We start from the raw sequence: 21,060 nt of genomic DNA, 5'->3' as shown, positions 1-21,060 counted from the left end.
TTACAGCTATATTACTATTGCAGCTATATTACTATTACAGCTATATTACTATTACAGCTATATTACTATTACAGCTATATTACTATTACAGCTATATTTACTATTACAGCTATATTACTATTACAGCTATATTACTATTACAGCTATATTACTATTACAGCTATATTATATCACTATTACAGCTATATCACTATTACAGCTATATTACTATTACAGCTATATCACTATTACAGCTATATTACTATACAGCTATATTACTGTTACAGCTTACAGCTATATTACTATTGCACTATTCACTACAGCTATATTACTATTACAGCTATATCACTATTACATATTTCTATATTACTATTACAGCTATATTACTATTACAGCTATGTACTATTACAGCTATATCACTATTACACTATTACAGCTATATCACTATTACAGCTATATTACTATTACAGCTATATCACTGTTACAGCTATATTACTGTTACAGCTATATTACTATTACAGCTATATTACTATTACAGCTATATCACTATTACAGCTATATTACTATTACAGCTATATCACTATTACAGCTATATTACTATTACAGCTATATTACTATTACAGCTATATTTGTTACAGCTATATTAGGAATTTAAATCGGCATATGAGCCAGTCATGGTCATGTCCCTGAAGTCTCTTTCTCTCCTGATTCTTCCATTCCAGTCCTCCTGCAGGGCCAGCAGGGCCATCATGCAGCATTACACACGGGGTCACCGCAGTATTTAGTGATTGTTAACACCTTGCTAAAATCACAGCATCAACTAGTGGTATCCCCCACCCCGAGATACACTTTGAAGACTTGAAGCACTTTTCTTCATGCAGGTTTTGTTATGAACAGTATTAAAGTTCGGACTGATAAGGAGGACATTAAATGTAACGACTTCTTGGCGAGAGCTTAACGGCTGTATTTCCAGACTTTGACATTTGATGATATATGCACAGTTTTAAAGACCTATATTTAGTTATTTACACTGTGTTGTGCAGTTATCTAATGCTAGGGTATTTGATGCTATTTAAGATTTGAGTTGGAGGTGTTTATGGAACAATTATCACTCAGTACAAGCGCAAATAACACTGCTGGATTTAACCTTCATGATATGGTGTGAAGAAACGTGTGAAGAGCGTGCGTGAGGCATTAATACTTAAACATATTAAGAATAATTGTTATTCCCACATGTACTTTCTGCAGTCTGACTTCAGTTCCTATTTTGTCTCCAAAATGTGCGTACGCATGGGTCAGAGTTTGCGTGGAGGACCAAACATTCTCCCGTCAAGTTGGTTTTTTATAAATCACAACCTTTGCGTGGGAAGTGGCGTACGCACGTTTTCAGCCCCGTTTTGTGCGTACGCCACGTTTATAAATGAGACCCCTGGACTGTAATATTTCAGATTTCTGCTCATGTCCAAAACTTTGTCCACATTCAAAATATAACTCATCCCATCTGTGTTCTCTGTGATTTTGAGGAGTCGTGATATTTTGTGAAAAATAAAGTTAGGCTATTACAAGAGTAAAGTCACTATATTTCAGAAAATAATCCACCTGCACCATAGTCTGCTGTGCATTACGTGATATCTCTGCTGATACGGTAGATCTCAGACCTCCTGACAGACTCAGAGTCCCGTTTGAGTCTCTGGTCTCTGAATGAGACACCGTTTAGGGAAGTGGCTGTAGGTCTCGCTGCTCTACATCGGAGGTGGAAAACCAAAACTAGCTGGCTACGGCAGAAATACCGCGGAGCTCAAACGTGACACATCTGCTGCAGCATGTTGACAGCAGAGCACGTCCATAAACCTGAAGCTGCACAGCTTTTTACAAGCCACGTCTGGTTTTATATTTGTCAGTCAACTTTTCAAAATACATTTGGGGTTACACTCAAAACATTCGGGGCTGAAGCCCCGGCAAAATCAGCTGACGCCACGGAACAATAAAGCCGTCCTCCGCCTGTAGCCGTGATCTGTATCTGTTTTTAATCAGGGTCAGTGTGGAAAACCCACACTCACACAAGTAGGTGGAGGTGGAGGGGATTAGGACTTTGATAGCCTTAAGGCCATTTTATAGTTGTGCGTAAAATCAACGGCGTACCCCTGCCTCTCCTGGTTCTCCTTCTCCATCATCACCATGAGATCAAGGAGAGGGTTAACTTCTCCTGGTTCTCCTTCTCCATCAACACCATGAGATCAAGGAGAGGAGTAACTTCTCCTGGTTCTCCTTCTCCATCAACACCATGAGATCAAGGAGAGGGTTAACTTCTCCTGGTTCTCCTTCTCCATCAACACCATGAGATCAAGGAGAGGGTTAACTTCTCCTGGTTCTCCTTCTCCATCAACACCATGAGATCAAGGAGAGGGTTAACTTCTCCTGCTCCAGATCTCCCATCGTGGTCAGAAAGAACAGAGGAGACTCTCTGGTTCTCTCACTAGGACTCTAGAGTCACTACTCTCTCTGAAGATAATCACCATCACTCTCTCACTTCTCCCTCGCTCTATCACCCACTAGAGGTGTGAATCTTCACTGATCTCCCGATTCAATTACGATTATCATGTCAGCGATTCAATTCAATATCTCGATGCATCACGATGCGTCAAATCCATGTTTCTATTAAAGCCATGTAGGATATTTAATTCATAGCTTTTCAAGCTTCAAAAGCCAAACATTCTGCAGTGCTCTAATACTAAATAAACTGGATACATAAAACTATACAGCACTGAGCACATGGCACTTCCTGAATGTGCAAAAACATACCACAATATGTAAACAGAAATGTTGTTAGGCCCACATTACATTATAATCAGAAATAATGGATTATGAGCCTGCTGATTATCGATGCAGCATTGTCCATGTCCACGATTCGATGCATCGATTATTTGATTAATTTCAACACCTCTATCACCCACTCCCCACACACACACACACACACACACACACACACACAAAACTTTGTGTCATTGCACCGCACAACTTCCTGTTTCGGTTTGTTTTGCTTTTCAGCAACAATAAAACCTTCACCAACAAGTCTCGGTGGATTTTCTGAACTTTGTGAATCTCTAGTTAGTTCGGCTCGATGGATTTCACCCAGCAGCTCCTAATGTTAGGACATATCTGAAGAGTTGAGACTTGTCTGGCTGTCTCTGAGCGGTTGCTCGCTGCCGCTGTTAGGGCGTGTTTCCGTGGCGAAAGAAACCGACAGAACTTTAAAAATATGACGATGACACGCTCTTTTGTGTATAAAATCAATGCCGAATTAAAGATCGAGTGAATTGTATTTCTAAAAACATTCGTTTATAATGTATGAAGTACGTAATTCTTTCAGACGAGCACGTAATCCTAAAATATCTAGATTTCCTGACGGAGTTCTGCATCCGCAACCCCACCTTCAAGCTGCCGTATGAGGGCAGCTAGCTCCAACTTTACCGTGCCGTGCCATGCTAAAACTGTGATTAGTTTGAAGTTAAACTCGGTTTCCAGCAGAAGAAAACTACCACCAGGGTGGGTCAGACTCTGTCAGGGGTTTTCAGTGTTTGCAGTTTAAACTGAAGCGGGTTAAAAAGACACTTCCGTGTAGATCCAAACAGTTTGAGCACATTTAGGGTCCAACAGACCCGTTAACGTGTTAAAGTGGAACATTAGAAGAAAGGTGAAGTTTGGACTCACCTCCGTCAGCTTTAAGGGAAGACAAGTTGGGTTAAAGCTCTCATCTGGCCATCCACTCCGACTGTCACTAACTCATTAAAACCTGTCTGTCGCTGCACTGAGACCGTCCGCGCATGCGCATTATCTATAACACACACACACACACACACACACACACACACACACACACACACACACACACACACACACACACACACACACACACACACACACACACACACACACACACAAACTTTGTGTCATTGCACCGCACAACTTCCTGTTTCGGTTTGTTTTGCTTTTCAGCAACAATAAAACCTTCACCAACAAGTCTCGGTGGATTTTCTGAACTTTGTGAATCTCTAGTTAGTTCGGCTCGATGGATTCCACCCAGCAGCTCCTAATGTTAGGACATATCTGAAGAGTTGAGACTTGTCTGGCTGTCTCTGAGCGGTTGCTCGCTGCCGCTGTTAGGGCGTTTCCGTGGCGAGAGAAACCGACAGAACTTTAAATATACGAAGATGACACGCTCTCTGGTGTATAAAATCAATGCCGAATTAACTAAAAACATTAGTTTATGTTAAGAATACTAAAAGACGTGTTCGTTCTGATTTCTGGAGGAAGGAGGAGAGGCTGGGGTCGAATTGAAAGTTAAGCAAAAGGTTTAATGAAACTGCACAAAAACGACAAGACAAAACACAATTAAACATAAAACATGAAAACACTGCAGCTGACAGCGGACTGATCTCATGCTTCTCCTTGCGGAGTCACAGAAGAACAGTCATGTGACACGACAAACAATACGCTGTAAACAGCGGACTTCAACGTGCTTCCCCTGTCAGGGTCACAGATCGAAGTGCCGAATCTTTCTCCTGCTCCCACATGTATTCCTGTCTCTCAGGATAAGAACACACCTCTGAATTTCAGGTCTACCCCAGGTCACAGACTAAGGTTGATTATCATGGAAGTGTTGATCCCACAGTAATATGCATTTCCTTTGTTCTAATCACGGCTAGCTCAACAGTTACTTTTCCTGTGGGGACAATGAGTCTCCTACAGTATGCTAAATAACAGCCATGACCTAAACAATTCTTTAGAAGCTACAGACGGTGTGAGCCAGACCAATGCTAATCACTGTAGTTATTTGATTAGATCTAGCAAGTACATTGTTGTCAAAACACAGTCCGGGTTTTAACTTTTTAACTTCAACAATCCCTCATTTTTCACACCTTTGGTGTGAAAACACTATGAATGTTAAATAAAACAATGTCATTACATAAACATAAAAATACAACAAAAATGTAGACATTAGCAAAATGTGAGAACTATATCATAATTTATAAAAGAAATTCATTTCCTTCTCTGACCTCATCTTATCTGACTCCATATCTTGTATCAAGGTTAACAAAACCAAATTCAAGTTTCCACACTGCATTTCAAATACTCCACAAGGAATGACTTGTCTCACATCTCTAATGCAATCAGGTGGGCTGAAATCTATTCTATGGCAGAAAATATCTTTTATCTGGCTCAAGGAAAAAATGCATTAGGTTTGATGTTAATCTCAAAAGGAGCTAAAAACTGATACACACACACATCAATATATATTATCAGTTCAGATGGAGTGAGCACAAAGAAACAGTCTTCATCAATGACCTATCTGTAGTGAAAGATGCAGACTTGTGATAAAAGTCTGAAATACAGATTTTGACAGTTCCTTGTTCAATATTGTCCAATCTGAAAATTTGGGACAAAATCTCAGATCGCTGCTGGTTCATTCTCATGCACCCAGCACAGGCGGCAACGTCACCAAAAACCTTAGCAGGCTATGGCGCACTCTTGACGTCACATTTGAGCGCCTAGCTTGGCTGCTGCTGCTGTAAAAAATGCTCTTATCCTCCTGAGCATTCTGGCCCTTTAACTGTTGAAACATGAAGGTGACAGATCAGAGGGGAGCCCAGGGTCTCCTTGTGGATTTACTGCTGACCCAATTCTTCTTGCTCCCCTTGTTGGCGTTGGTAAACCATGTCTGACATCACTGGCCTCTCCCTCCTGTTTCTGAAACATGAAGTTGGACCGGCTGGGTGTGCTGCTTGCTCCAGCACCTGTAGAAAAAGCCATCCTTAGCTTTTTGGTGTGTCAGCAGGGACTCCAGGGTCAGGGGGTGGGATTCAGTCTCCTTGCTCAGTCAGGAAACCACCGCAGGAAGTCAGCAGAAGTCAGCACCGCTGGTTCTCTCCGTCAGCGTCTGAACCCGGACTGGGTTCCTGTAGGCACTCTGCTGGGCTGAAGTTGAAGTGCGAACATGGATCCTTGTGATGCGTCTCTCCCACTCCACTGCAGCGCTGGTGTCCAGCAGCACCTTGCATGAATCTCTCCACCTGGACCTGGACCCCTTGATCTCCTCGATCAGATGTAGTCATCATCAGCAGGAATCTGGAGGCTGCTTTCACCTGTGAATAAAATTACTGACATGCCAACACACTGCCTTGCGAAAAGTCATATTATTGATAGTTTGTCCTTGATTTGTCCATTAATTTCTCATAGAAGAGAGATTTCCTTTGTCATCTGTGTTTTCCAAAGTCCTTAAGACAATGGGCAAAAAGCTTTAGTCCATAACATTATAAATGATCCCCAAAAAAAAATCATGAGTCCATTGTAAACATACAGTACAGATCATCAATTACAAAAACACAAAAAACAAAAACTCCTCTTCTCAAATGGGGGAATGGGCTGCGTGATTCATCTTTTACTATTACTTCAAACATTTTTGACAAACTTGATCAGCAAATTGCTATTTTTTGAGCAAATCAATTTCTATATAAGTCCCGTGTCATTCTTTTGTGCCACATTTAATACCCTGAGAAGAAGATTTGCATAGCACTCTGTGTGGCCAGCACAGAGGCTTTACCAATCCTCTGATCTCCCCCCATTTTTTATTTATTTTTTAACAAAATATTTACAACTAGGGAATAAAAATAATAAAAATCAACAAACCATAAAGAAATATCAATGGAATTACTACTACCTTGACTCTCTCAACCCTATGATTTCTCAGAGACATCATCAGAAACATGAAAAAGAATAAAAACTAACAAAACAAAAGAAAATAGTGGAAAGGATTAGCTACAGTAAGATCAGAATGCTTAAAAATACAATTAATTTATCTCCATGTGCCTGTTATTTATCATTTTTAGTGAAAAACAAACCAATTTTTATTCAAAATGCCCAAAATGCCAAATATGCATTTACTAAATTATCCATTGAAAACCCCCTAAGAATCTTAAATTCTTTTTGTTACAATTGTAGCTAATGTTAAATGGCTTAAAGTACCTCAAATTATTTTTCCATACTGCTACATTTATCTCCACCCCCCATTGGACTCTCTTCCCAGGTTAGACTGGGGAGTTGCATCGGTGAGAGTGTTCAAACAAAAGGCACCTTTTGTCTTTGTCTCATGAGTGTGACTTAAAGAATATGTGTGAAAAAAAATCTAAAAGTTTCTGTTTTGACTTGAAATGGGCTTATCAATCATTCAGACACTATCCTACTCAAGGCAAAAACCGAAAAGAAAAGAAAATAGATGATTAAAAATGAAATGCACTTATCTCAACTACCTGAACCATTGAGCAACAAACATTAATTCACAAAAACTCTGAGCAGACATTTTGCTCCCATTTTCAACTGCTGCTCATTCATGCATTCACTGAGAAACTCCACTGAAACTTTTAAATGTTCCTCGTCTTTCATACCTTCAGGGTCGGCGCCCAACTCTTCAAAGACATTCATACAGATGAATCCATTTTCTCACTGCTTTTAGCTTGCATGCTTTTTTTTTTCTCACAAAATTCAAACCAATCATCCAATCAAAAATATACTGTACTGCATTCACACTGCAATCTCCTCAGAAGATAGATCTACCTAATGGAGACGCTGTTCGTTCTGCCACCCAGAGGATGGAATCCTCAATGCTATCAATTCAACACAAACGAATATCCACAACCAGACTTATTTACAATGAAGTTATCACCACACAATTTCAACACATCTTATTTACAGTTTATCAAAACACACCTTCGCAAGTCGCTGCCGCGGACTCAAATCCCAACACCATTCTATTTCAAAAATATTTACAGCAGCCTATATACAACCCTATATTTAATTGTTTCCTATCTTTAACCTCACAGAGAATTATTTCTCTATCACCGTCTCAATCGGACTTTTTAACACTATGGTCACACTTCCTGTGACCTCACAAAGAAAATGATTTTTCCTGTCGCCGGCTCTTTTCGGACTTTTTAACACTAAAATTTTACAGGATTCTAAACCTGGCCGCTTAAAAAAAAAGTGGACTTCTAGTGCACTATACCATGGACCCTCTTTGCGGGCTTTTAAGCTATAGGCTACACAACCACATACAAACACACACTATCACATACAGTAGGCCTACTTTACAATTCCTAAGTGTTTTCACACAATTCGACTATACCTATTATTAAATTGATTTTCCTATTTCCATACTATGGGCACGAGAAAAAACTGGGGGGTCTTCCAATGGCGCTTTATTTCCGCCATCGCCACAAAATCAGCCTTACCAAGTCCTACTTCCCCACAGCTGTTTAAGCTGGCTTTTTAAAAAAATCTTAATGTTTTTCTCCGTGCCTTCACAAAGACTAATTCAATCTATTAAATCTTCATCCTCCTCTCCTCCATGGTGGCCAATCTGCCCACCACTCTGTCCCTGTCCATATGTCCAGTATGTCCCGCTCCACACTCAGCCACTCTGTCCCTGTCCATATGTCCAGTATGTCCCTGTCCACACTCAGCCACTCTGTCCCTGTCCATATGTCCAGTATGTCCCGCTCCACACTCAGCCACTCTGTCCCTGTCCATATGTCCAGTATGTCCCTCTTCACAAAGACTAATTCTCTGTCGCCGTCCCCCGGCCTTTCTATTTAAAATGTATTCACTGGTCTAAACCCGGTCGAGTTCAAATCGATCCTCTAATACTGCACGCGAATCAAACGCTGTAACCTAGTTAGTGCACTTCATATTTAAAATTGATCACAATCTAAAATCAGCCAAACTCAAATGGACTTCTAATAAAATGCACGCGAATCAAACGCTACTCGGGTCTCCCGTCCCGGTCGGTCTGTGCATTTTCTATACCATGGACCTTCTTTCAGGCTTTTTAAGCTTATACATACAAATCACACACAATACAAATAACAACAAACAACATACATTGCCCCTGACTTATCGCTCTCAACGCAGTTCTCAATTGGGCATTACTTTATCAATACTTGTGCAGATTTTAATAGACTTACGAGTTTGACGCTGCTGATCTCTCCCACCTAAATCTTTCTAAATTAACTATTGCAGATTTTCGATAAAAACAGGTTCTGGCTCACCTTTCAATTTCGGGCCCTGTGTTAGAGATCAGCAGTCACACTCCAGTTTTTCAATTTCGCCTTTTTTTTTTTTTTTTTCATCCTCCAAAAATCCACGTCAGGGGTCACCATCTGTTAAGAATACTAAAAGACGTGTTCGTTCTGATTTCTGGAGGAAGGAGGAGAGGCTGGGGTCGAATTGAAAGTTAAGCAAAAGGTTTAATGAAACTGCACAAAAACGACAAGACAAAACACAATTAAACATAAAACATGAAAACACTGCAGCTGACAGCGGACTGATCTCATGCTTCTCCTTGCGGAGTCACAGAAGAACAGTCATGTGACACGACAAACAATACGCTGTAAACAGCGGACTTCAACGTGCTTCCCCCTGTCAGGGTCACAGATCGAAGTGCCGAATCTTTCTCCTGCTCCCACATGTATTCCTGTCTCTCAGGATAAGAACACACCTCTGAATTTCAGGTCTACCCCAGGTCACAGACTAAGGTTGATTATCATGGAAGTGTTGATCCCACAGTAATATGCATTTCCTTTGTTCTAATCACGGCTAGCTCAACAGTTACTTTTCCTGTGGGGACAATGAGTCTCCTACAGTATGCTAAATAACAGCCATGACCTAAACAATTCTTTAGAAGCTACAGACGGTGTGAGCCAGACCAATGCTAATCACTGTAGTTATTTGATTAGATCTAGCAAGTACATTGTTGTCAAAACACAGTCCGGGTTTTAACTTTTTAACTTCAACATAGTTTATAATTTATGAAGTACGTAATTTGTTCAGACGAGCGCGTAATCCTAAAATATCCAGATTTCCTGACGGAGTTCTGCATCAACAACCCCACCTTCAAGCTGCCGTATGAGGGCAGCTAGCTCTAACTGTACCGTGCCGTGCCATGCTAAAACTGTGATTAGTTTGAAGTTAAACTCGGTTTCCAGCAGAAGAAAACTACCACCAGGGTGGGTCAGACTCTGTCAGGGGTTTTCAGTGTTTGCAGTTTAAACTGAAGCGGGTTAAAAAGACACTTCCGTGTAGATCCAAACAGTTTGAGCCCATTTAGGGTCCAACAGACCCGTTAACGTGTTAAAGTGGAACATTAGAAGAAAGGTGAAGTTTGGACTCACCTCCGTCAGCTTTAAGGGAAGACAAGTTGGGTTAAAGCTCTCATCAACAACTGTTTGTTTACAGCTCTGATCAGAGGGGGCGGGGCTTACAGCTCTGCTCAGAGGGGGCGGGGCTTACAGATCTGCCCGGAGTTGGACTGTTTTGAGAGAAAAGGAATATTTTTAGGGGTAAAAAAAATCGGCATATTTTGGAAAAAGGGGTTAAACTATGCCACACACACACACACACACACACACACACACACAAACAAACAAACAAACACACACACACACACATACTGCAGTAAAAGTACTAACCCAGTGATAATAATAACATATATGCAACATAAAATAAAGGATACATGAACAAATATTGAATTAAATGAGTTTACTTTTTATTATTATTACTTTTTATTTTATTTAGTTTTCTGCGGTTAGTTTATTGTATTTATTTTAATTTAGGTAATTCATGTGTGTGTGTGTGTGTGTGTGTGTGTGTGTGTGTGTGTGTGTGTGTGTGTGTGTGTGTGTGTGTGTGTGTGTGTGTGTGTGTGTGTGTGTGTGTGTGTGGTGTGTCTCTGTGTGTGTGTGTGTGTGTGTGTGTGTGTGTGTGTGTGTGTGTGTGTGTGTGTGTGTCTCTACACACCAGGGGCCTCATTTATAAAACTGTGTGTAGAATCTATTCTGAAAGATTTTGTGCACCAAAAAGTCTGAATTGTTGAATGCAAAAACTAAATTCTGATTCATAACACCTTGCGGAGCACAACGGTATGCATTCTTCTTTTTTCTTCATTTTAAAATTAAAACCATTAAAAAGAAAAGGTAACAAATCTGATGAATGCATATGTTATAATGTGTCCCTTGTTGAGCAAAGTAAGCCTATATGTCAAATAAAACACAAAGAAAAGACACATGTTTTGACAAGTTTGTACTGACGAACAAAGAAAACAGTTTGCCAGTCAAGTGAAAAGGTTTCAGCACCACGGACAGCGACAGCTGCTGGACAGCGATGGTGCTGAACAGGCCAAGAGCTCTCAGTCAGAGCCACGCTATATAACTGACATGGCTCTATTATAATGTATATATGGAACACAACGTTTGTTTACATCTCCATAGGTAGGCTAGAGGTGCTACATGAAAACTTTGAGTGAAACTGATTTATAACATTCTGAGTGACTTATTCATAACTAAAATATAAATTCTTAAAGACAAATTTTTTTTTCCCACCATTTAGTTGTCTGCTTAACGATCCTCCAGAACAAATACATCTAACAAAACTACATACATATCAGGGTCCCTTATTAAATCTTCATCCTCCTCTCCTCCATGGTGGCCAATCTGCCCACCACTCTGTCCCTGTCCATATGTCCAGTATGTCCTGCTCCACACTCAGCCACTCTGTCCCTGTCCATATGTCCAGTATGTCCTGCTCCACACTCAGCCACTCTGTCCCTGTCCATATGTCCAGTATGTCCCGCCACCACACCCGCTCCACACTCAGCCAGGTGAGATGGGACAGTCTGGCCTCATCGCTGCACCAACACAAGTGTGTCTTAATGAGCCCCAGACGGCTGGAACCTGGTTTGGAGCTGGTGCTGCTGATAGGAAGGTTTTATAAATCCTGTGGAGAATGGTCAGGTGGGGGTAGACTCTATCCATGTCGCTGGCAACCAGGAACCATCACCAAACACAGACAGAAGAGGATTAGGGCCACGGGTTTCACTTCGGACTTTCATCCTCTCATTCCCCTGCTCTGGTGTTCCCCTCTCATTCCCCCTGCTCTGGTGTTCCCCTCTCTCTGGTCCCCCCTCGCTCCCCCTCTGCTCTGGTGTTCCCCCTCTCGTTCCCTCTGCTCTGGTGTTCCCCCTCTCGTTCCCCCTGCTCTGGTGTTCCCCCCTCTCGTTCCCCCTGCTCTGGTGTTCCCCCTCTCGTTCCCTCTGCTCTGGTGTTCCCCCCTCTCGTTCCCTCTGCTCTGGTGTTCCCCCCTCTCGTTCCCCCTGCTCTGGTGTTCCCCCCTCTCGTTCCCTCTGCTCTGGTGTTTTCCCCTGTCATTCAACCTGCTCTGGTGTTCCCCCTCTCATTCCCCCTGCTCTGGTGTTCCCCCTCTCGTTCCCCCTGCTCTGGTGTTCCCCCTCTCGTTCCCCCTGCTCTGGTGTTCCCCCCTCTCATTCCTCCTGCACTGGTGTCCCCCCTCTCATTCCTCCTGCTCTGGTGTTCTCCCTCTCATTCCTCCTGCTCTGGTGTTCTCCCTCTCATTCCTCCTGCTCTGGTGTTTCCCCCCTCTCATTCACCCTGCTCTCGTGTTCCCCCCTCTCATTCCCCCTGCTCTGGTGTTCCCCCCCCTCTCGTTCCCCCTGCTCTGATTCCTCCTGCTCTGGTGTTCTCCCTCTCATTCACCCTGCTCTCGTGTTCCCCCCTCTCATTCCTCCTGCTCTGGTGTTCCCCCTCTCATTCCTCCTGCTCTGGTGTTCCCCCCTCTCATTCCCTCTGCTCTGGTGTTCCCCCCTCTCATTCCTCCTGGTCCTACCTGCAGGAGTCTGATGCAGAGCTCGGGGTCAGCGTTCTCCAGATTGGCCTCCAGCGAGGCGTCCGGGTCGTTGCCGGGACTTCCTGTCATGCGCTCCTTCACCGCCTCCCATTTGGTGGAGGCCCATTTGGTTGCCATGACGAGGAGAAGCCGCAGAGAGACCGAAGGTTTTTATTGGCCTTGAATCGTCCAATCAGCTTCCACCTGTTGGTCCAAACACAGTCAGGGATCAATATGTTGAAATATCATTATATTCTCCTGTTGTTCATGGGTCAAATCTGACCCATTTTCAAAAAGTTTATACTGCATATCAGAACATTTTGGGTTTCTTTCAACCAAATTGTCAAAAAAATAAAAAATAACGTGGATGGTTATGGAAAAGAAATGATCAGTTCACTACTTTGATTGAATTTGGGTGTTTAATTCAATTTTATAGCATTTTGGAGAAAAAAAAAAACAATACAAGAACATTGAAAAAAAAATGGACAAAAGTCTAAAAAATAAAAAAAAAGGGAAAATATTTTTTTTTTTTTTTTAATTTTTGACCCAGAAAAACCAAACGTTGCAGGTCGACGAGAAGACAACACGTGGTTTAAATATGTCAGAAAATGCAGTTTGAGGTCAGATTTGATCCTACTTGGTCAAAATAACCACATGTCGTTTCAATGACTCAGCAGTTTCTCATCAACATGTTTCTGAAGACTTCCTATGAGATCATATAACTATCTACTGTTAAGTTTCAGCTCATTATATTTATTATTTTTAACATTTGGACTCTTTATTAGCTATAAACTGATGTATTTTAATATGTCTTCAGATTCTGAGTCATGTTGTTAAACGGTGCTGACGTAGGATTGTTGTATCAGCTGATCTTCAGCGTTCAGACAAACCACCATTGTTCTGTCATCTGTGTGTGTGTGTGTGTGTGTGTGTGTGTGTGTGTGTGTGTGTGTGTGTGTGTGTGTGTGTGTGTGTGTGTGTGTGTGTGTGTGTGTCTGTGTGTGTGTGTGTGTGTGTGTGTGTGTGTGTGTGTGTGTGTGTGTGTGTGTGTGTGTGTGTGTGTGTCTCTATGTGTGTGTGTGTGTGTGTGTGTGTGTGTGTGTGTGTGTGTGTCTCTATGTGTGTGTGTGTGTGTGTGTGTGTGTGTGTGTGTGTGTGTGTGTGTGTGTGTGTGTGTGTGTGTGTGTGTGTGTGTGTGTGTGTGTGTGTGTGTGTGTGTGACAGATTGGGTGGAGAAATTCCTTCACGCCAGACTTGCCAGGGCTGGGCAGAGATAGCTCAGGTGATGAAGTCAGCAGCTTTCTCTTAAAAATAACTAAAATAACAATAAAAATAAAGAAATAATAATAATAATAATAATTAATTAAAACTGCATTTTTCAGACAGTAAAATGTGCCAAAAAAATTCCAATATTTTAGATTAAAATACAAATGCAGTAAACGTAAAACTACTAACTTGTTACTAAAAGGTATTATCTTTGTCTCAAAGTCCATGTGTACTCATTGATTTAAGAAAAATAGCAGACAGAAGACAGCAAACTGAACTCATCTGCTCTCACTTAAAGAAATAGAACAGTTAAATGTTGAAGAACCGTATCTATATTTGGATGAATATTAACGCTTTTTGTCAGTATTAAACATCGTTGGTTTCTCTGCCACTGTGCCCAGTCTCGTTCCACCCGCCTCCGTCTGAACCCCACCAGACTCCCTTTAAAACTCACAGCATCTAATGTCTCTGCACTTCAGCGAAAAGCATACACAGAGTACAAGAAAACGTCCAAGACTGTCGAGCTACACTGACTAGTCTGGTGAATTCGGCATAGTAATGAATAATCAAAAATCTCTCTATTTCTGTAAAAAGATTGTTTTCAACTCTATAAGTCAATTCCACAAATGACGCGGTTTGCTGCAGCCCTCCGCGGAATGTTTGACAGTGTTGGCAATCAAAGCAGCATTTAAAGTAGTTATAAAATGTAAATAAGGAAGCCTGATCGACTTAACCCATGCCGAATGACAGTGTGCTCAGCAATAACTCCAGAAGTGTTTTTCTTAAAATGAATCGCGAGGTGTTTGTTTTCCAATGAGTGATAAGTCTTAAAAGTATAGTTTTTCCGGTGAAGTTCGGCAGCGACAGCAACACATCGGGACCGACGTTAGACACATCCCGTACACGACTTTCACGTACTTTTTCACATTAAATATGACACTTTAAAAGATGATTTCTCACATACATGTCTCTGATTACGATAAAAAGATGAGCTGAATCCTTACCGTGACAACCGGAGAGCGGGAAACCGTCTGGATAAATATCTCAGTCTTAGATAACTCCAGAAAACACGTGCGCATGACGTGGGCGTGGTCAGAGCCGCTACATCTGTGCGCGTGCATGTGTGGGTCAAATTTGACCTACTTTCAAAAAGTTTCTACATCAGACATTTTGGTTTTACTTTAACCAAATTGCCCCCCAAAAAATGTGGATGGTTCCAAACAAACGCTTTTCATAAGTAAAATAAATGATCCGTTTACTACTATTATTGAAAGTGGGTGTTTTATTTAATTTTATAGTATTTAAAGAAAAATAATTATAAAAGAACATTGAAATAAATTACAAAAATGTTCAAAAAGTAAAAAATAAATAAAATAAAACGTAAAAAAACAAACAAGCACAAAACAAAATCAACAAACATCAGAATAAGTGACAAAAAACTTGGAAAAAGTAAGAAAAATAAACAAAAACATCGGAAAAAGTGACAAAAAAAATGAAAAAGTGACAACAAATTGGGAAAAAGTGACAAAAACATCGAAAAAATTGGGAAAAAGTGGAAAAGTGACAAAAACATCGAAAAAAATTGGGGAAAAGTGACAGAAAATTGGGAAAAAGTGACAAAAAAAATGGGAATAAGTGTCATAAAAAGTGACAAAAAGTGTTGAGCAATTTTAGTTTTAAATTTTGACCCAGAAAAACAAAACGTTGCAGGTCGACGAGAAGACAACACGTGGTTTAAATAGGCTAGAAAATGCAGTTTGAGGTCAGATTCAATGACTCAGCAGTTTCTCATCAACAGGTTTCTGGGGCCTGGACTATGAATCCAGATCAACATGTCCTGGATGTATTTCAGTCCCCCGGCTTCATGTAACCCTAACAGCTGCATACAGCTGTGTCACGACGCTGGTTAACAACAACCACGACCAATCACAAACATTCATTTAAAATTTTGACCCAGAAAAACGTGCATGGTGGACGGGAAGACAGAAGGGTTAATACAAGTTATGAATGTAATCATTATAACTATTTATTATTTTTGGAAAATCCCATATCCATAAGAGCATAAAAGCCAACTTTCTTGCACTTTATTAACTAACCGTGCTAGCATAGCTCATGTATACCGTAGGCCTTTAGCGCAGGTGAGACCATGTTAAGAAGAAACAGAGAGAAACAGAGATTTCTCTCCTCTAAATCACCCCCAGTAGTGACAACTCTTCTGTTAATCACCAGAAGAAAATTAGTGGTGAGTTGACTGTTAATTCTGGCGAAATAGTATGAAGTTGTGACTAAATATTAGTGTTAGCAACCGTTAGCATGATCGCTAGCCACGTTACCAACTGCTAGCACTAGCCACGCTAGCATTAGCAGTAGTTAGCCACGCTGTGGCTGCCAAAACTAGTCTTGTTAGTCATGGTAATACTAGTCAGCAGCTGGGAAGGTGTCAGTCTGCTGACGTTACTGTCAGAGTGACTCAGCTATTTTTCTTTGCTAGCACACTGTAGTCATGCACAGTGTTACTTTGGAAATGTCATAGATTACAGATTACAAATTACCACCATTTACAATGTAATAGTTGTTTAACTATTTCAATAACTTGTCAAATATTAAAGAACTTTTTGTAACTTTTCTAAATTTCTATTAAATGTTTTCAACGGTTAAAACCGGTCAGTGTTAATGTTAACTTACTCAACACTGACTACTGTCAAACTACTTCATCACTTCAATTAAGATAATAATAATAATAATAATAATAATAATAATAATGCACCAACATGTTCAAGTTCAAGTTCATTTATTTATATAGCAAATTTAAACAGCCGCTAGACAGACCAAAGTGCTTTACAGAGCTAGCATAAAAAAACATAAAACCAGCAAGACAGAGCATAAAACACATAATAAAAACAACAAGGCTAAGAGCAACCTTAAAACACTGACTCAAATATAAAAAAGAAGGACAACTCACATAGGAAATCAATATGCTAATGAGAATAAGTAGGTTTTTACCAACAACTTGAAGACAGCGAGGTTGGGGGCTGTTCTAATCTCTAGAGGCAGGCTGGTCCACAGACGAGGCCCTGCCTCCCCCCCCCTCCGCTTTAGTCTGACACGAGGGGCTACCAGCAGAACCTGGTTGTGTGATCTAAGGCTTCTGGTAGGAGTGTACGGATGAATAAGTTCGGATAGGACATGTTAATATTATTCAACATATAACCTTGTTTTGTTTGGCAAAACATATTCAGATGTAACCTCCAATGTGATATGAACATTTTTACAGGTAAGTGTAACTTAACTGAAGGATGTAGGGACTGGGATTCCTGTGGTGAAGGATGCTGACCCCCAACATGGAGAATGTGGATTAGAAACCCCCCTCAGGTATGTCACTCTGGAGGGACTGCTGTGTTTGAGGTTTCATTTAAAAAGTTTCAGACCTTGTGTTCACAAACATCTGAAACTTTCTTTTAAAAGCGTTTATTGCAATTCTGCGTCGATTTCAACTTGCAAATTTCAGATTTTCCAGCGTTGAGGAGGGAACAGAGAACAGGTAAGTCCATATGAGCCCAGTGGGTAAGATGGGCACATATTTTAAGTTTAAAAAACAACTTTGAATGTAGAAAATAACATTACAGGTAACCACTTTCATTTGTATCTTCATTTGTATCTTAAAGATACGTTATGATGCAAATCTGAGTTTAATTAATGGATAAATTAATGCTGGAATTTGTAAAAACTATTCAGACACTGGGAACTGAACCCAGACCAGCTGGGTATAAACCAGGAGTCTTGACCACAAGACCATCTGGGACATCATGACATAGGAATCAGCCAAACATGATATGCACATAGACCTGGATTAGTGGTGCACGATATATCGGCCGCCGATATAATATCGGCCGATATGGTCATTTTTTTACACATCGGTATCGTTCCGATGTCAAAATAGGGCCGATGTGAATCATTCCTGTGTATTTGACGTGTGTAGGCTTAGATGTGAGTGTGTGAGAATTCAGATCTAAATCTGACCTGTGGAGGGCAGTAATACGCTTAACAGCGTCTATACTGCTGAAATCAAAAGAAGAAGAAGAAAAAGTGTGGGCGGGGATGTTGGTTTTTGCAGACGGAATCTGCGGCGAAGTGGGACACTGGAAACTTTAGTAGACCACCGGCTCTCGGTGGGCGGGGGAGAGATGAATGTTCGGGAATAAGAGGTTGCTGTTCGGTAGCTGCGGCCCGACGTACAGGTTGGTTTGACCAGCGGGCAGCAGCGCCGGCCGGAGCGGGCAGCAGCCGCCATCATGGGGGGACATTCTCAGCGGTGAAACGCAAACGGGGGCTGGACCTAGCTAGGTGGAAAGCTAACGCTAGCCAGCCACCTGTTCCATCCATCCTGGTTGCAAGTGTCTGCTCATTAGACAACAAACTGGAGCACATCCAACTTAAACCAAACTCCCATCGCGAGTTCAGAGACTGCTGTGTTGTTCTTGTTGTGGAAACATGTCGCCGGGTAAGAGAGGAGATTTTGTTAACACGGACTTGCGCAGAAATTAGCTGCTTGTATCCAACTAAATGCTAACTGCTGGGGAAGTTTGTGACTAGTAAATGCCGACCGTTCTACATTTCACGCAAATTTACAACTGTGTTTATGATCGGCTACATTTAGCTATTGCACACACACGTAAAGTTCAGCTAATGCATACTAGCATTAGCGCTTGGTTGGCTGTAAACACCTGTTTCGTATGTCGTTTTTATATCTTTTAAATGTGTAACCATTACAGCCACGGTGAAATGTTGTTTGGTGTATATGGTTGAAATGACAATAAAACACATTTGGGTTGAGTTGAATGCTGCCTCACTGTCGGTCTGTAGGTGGGCGTGGCTCGGGAGTAGAGTCTAAGCAGCGAAGCAAGTGCATTCTGGGATTTGGTGTCTTTCATCCAGATGAGCAAAACACACATTTTCTGGCTTATCTCGGCCTACAAGGCACCAATTTCTATAATTTCAAGGGTTAGGCCTAACCTTTAAGTACTTGGCAGTTACTGTACTTCCAGTTCAGACTGCAAAAGCCAGTGTCTGTTCAGTCCAGTTTGTTCTGGCTCTATTTTCACATTTCACCTCTTTCAATACTTTTGGCTTTGGCCATTTAAGGACTACTACTGTACTTTAAAGTTTTGAACTGTTGTACAATGTTCACAGAATACAGTGACTTGGTCTCAAGTGAGTTAGATGTTTATTGTGAATACTCAGGGTTGGCTTATTCATAGTGTGAATTCAGGACACACTTGTATCCTTTTAAAAATGTATTTTTATATAAATATTTATTTTTTCTTCTGAAAATCTGATGACAGTCATATTTTGCACACAGGTAAAGGTGCCCAATATCAGTTATTTAAAAAAACATTAAAATAAAAAATTAAATAGTTCCTTATTTGATTATCATAAAAAATTGTTCTATACAGAGATATCGACATCGGTAAATATCAGTATCGGCCATAACAGCAATATTAATATCGGTTATCGGTATCGGCCACAATTTTCACATCGGTGCATCACTAACCTGGATCAATACTATAACTATAACAATACTATAATATATTATAGATAATTCTGCAAAATTAGGACTTTTACTTGGGGTGATTTAAGTTTATTTTGATGCTGATACTTTTATACTTTTATGTAAGATTTTGAATGCAGGACTTCTACTTGTGAGACGCCTCCTCTGAGTCAATTAGTCCACTAAGATTCACTTTAATTAACAATGGATTAAATCAGAAATGACTTATCAGCTCTGAGTGTCTTTATGAAACAGTCCTCTGATGGTCAGCAGAAAGAAAACATACACTGTGGGGATTTGAACCCTCAACCTTCAGTATATAGAGCTGCATCTCTATGAGCTGAGATATCCTCTGTTGTAAACTGGAGGAAGACATAGAAGAGGTTTCAGTGTGTTTAAAGACCTGTTGAACATCCAATAATAACCATTGAAACATCTTAAAGGAACCCTGGAACCTGGTAAAGAACGAGTAGATCAGCTGTTAAGAACACCAGAACATCTTTCAGGGTTTAAACTTTGTTTCTCTGCAGGTTGATGAAGAGGAACTTTCTGCAGCTCTTCCCCTGGAACACCTCCCTAGGGAGGTGGTCCAGGCACATCCAGGAGGTCTGGGAGGGACTAGGTGGAGGGATGTCCAGCTGGGAGGAAGGGAGACCCAGGACCCAGGACTAGGGTGGAGGGATGTCCAGCTGGGAGGAGGTCTCGGGGAAGACCCAGGACTAGGTGGAGGGATGTCCAGCTGGGAGGAGGTCTCGGGGAAGACCCAGGACTAGGTGGAGGGATGTCCAGCTGGGAGGAAGACCCAGGACTAGGTGGAGGGATGTCCAGCTGGGAGGAGGTCCAGGACCCAGGACCAGGTGGAGGGATGTCCATGTCCAGCTGGGAGGAGGTCTCGGGAAGACCCAGGACCAGGTGGAGGGATGTCCAGCTGGGAGGAGGTCTCGGGGAAGACCCAGGACCAGGTGGAGGGATGTCCAGCTGGGAGGAGGTCTCGGGGAAGACCCAGGACCAGGTGGAGGGATGTCCAGCTGGGAGGAGGTCTCGGGGAAGACCCAGGACCAGGGAGGGAGGGGGATGTCCAGACCCAGGACTGGGAGGAGGTCTCGGGAAGACCCAGGACTAGGTGGAGGGATGTCCAGCTGGGAGGAGGTCTCGGGAAGGACCCAGGACCAGGTGGAGGGAGGCCCTCGGAAGACCCAGGACTGGGAGGAGGGAGGTCCAGCTGGGAGGAGGTCCAGGACCCAGGACTGGTGGAGGGATGTCCAGCTGGGAGGAGGTCTCGGGGAAGACCCAGGACTAGGTGGAGGGATGTCCAGCTGGGAGGAGGTCTCGGGGAAGACCCAGGACTAGGTGGAGGGATGTCCAGCTGGGAGGAGGTGGAGGGGAAGACCCAGGACTAGGTGGAGGGATTATATCTCCAACCTGGCCTGGGAACGCCTCAGGATCCCCCAGTCAGAGCTGGTTATTGTGGCTCGTGAAAGGTAAGTTTGTGGTCCCCTGCTGGAGCTGCTCCCCACGGAACCCGACCCCGGATAAAC

General features: G+C 42.0%; 1 long non-coding RNA gene across 1 annotated transcript; it reads right to left on the bottom strand.

Moving 5' to 3' along the window:
• Window positions 1–11,092: 11,092 nt before the first annotated feature.
• Window positions 11,093–15,074, bottom strand: LOC114572710 (uncharacterized). The gene is made up of 4 exons (XR_003694802.1): window positions 14,979–15,074; window positions 12,709–12,912; window positions 11,668–11,844; window positions 11,093–11,607 (listed from the first exon to the last, which is right to left on the bottom strand). It is a non-coding gene; the product is annotated as an uncharacterized LOC114572710 (long non-coding RNA).
• Between the last annotated feature and the right edge of the window lie 5,986 nt (window positions 15,075–21,060).

This window comes from Perca flavescens, chromosome 18 (assembly GCF_004354835.1).
Source record: "Perca flavescens isolate YP-PL-M2 chromosome 18, PFLA_1.0, whole genome shotgun sequence".
Lineage (NCBI taxonomy): Eukaryota > Metazoa > Chordata > Actinopteri > Perciformes > Percidae > Perca > Perca flavescens.
This window is presented reverse-complemented; position numbering and strand designations above follow the sequence as displayed.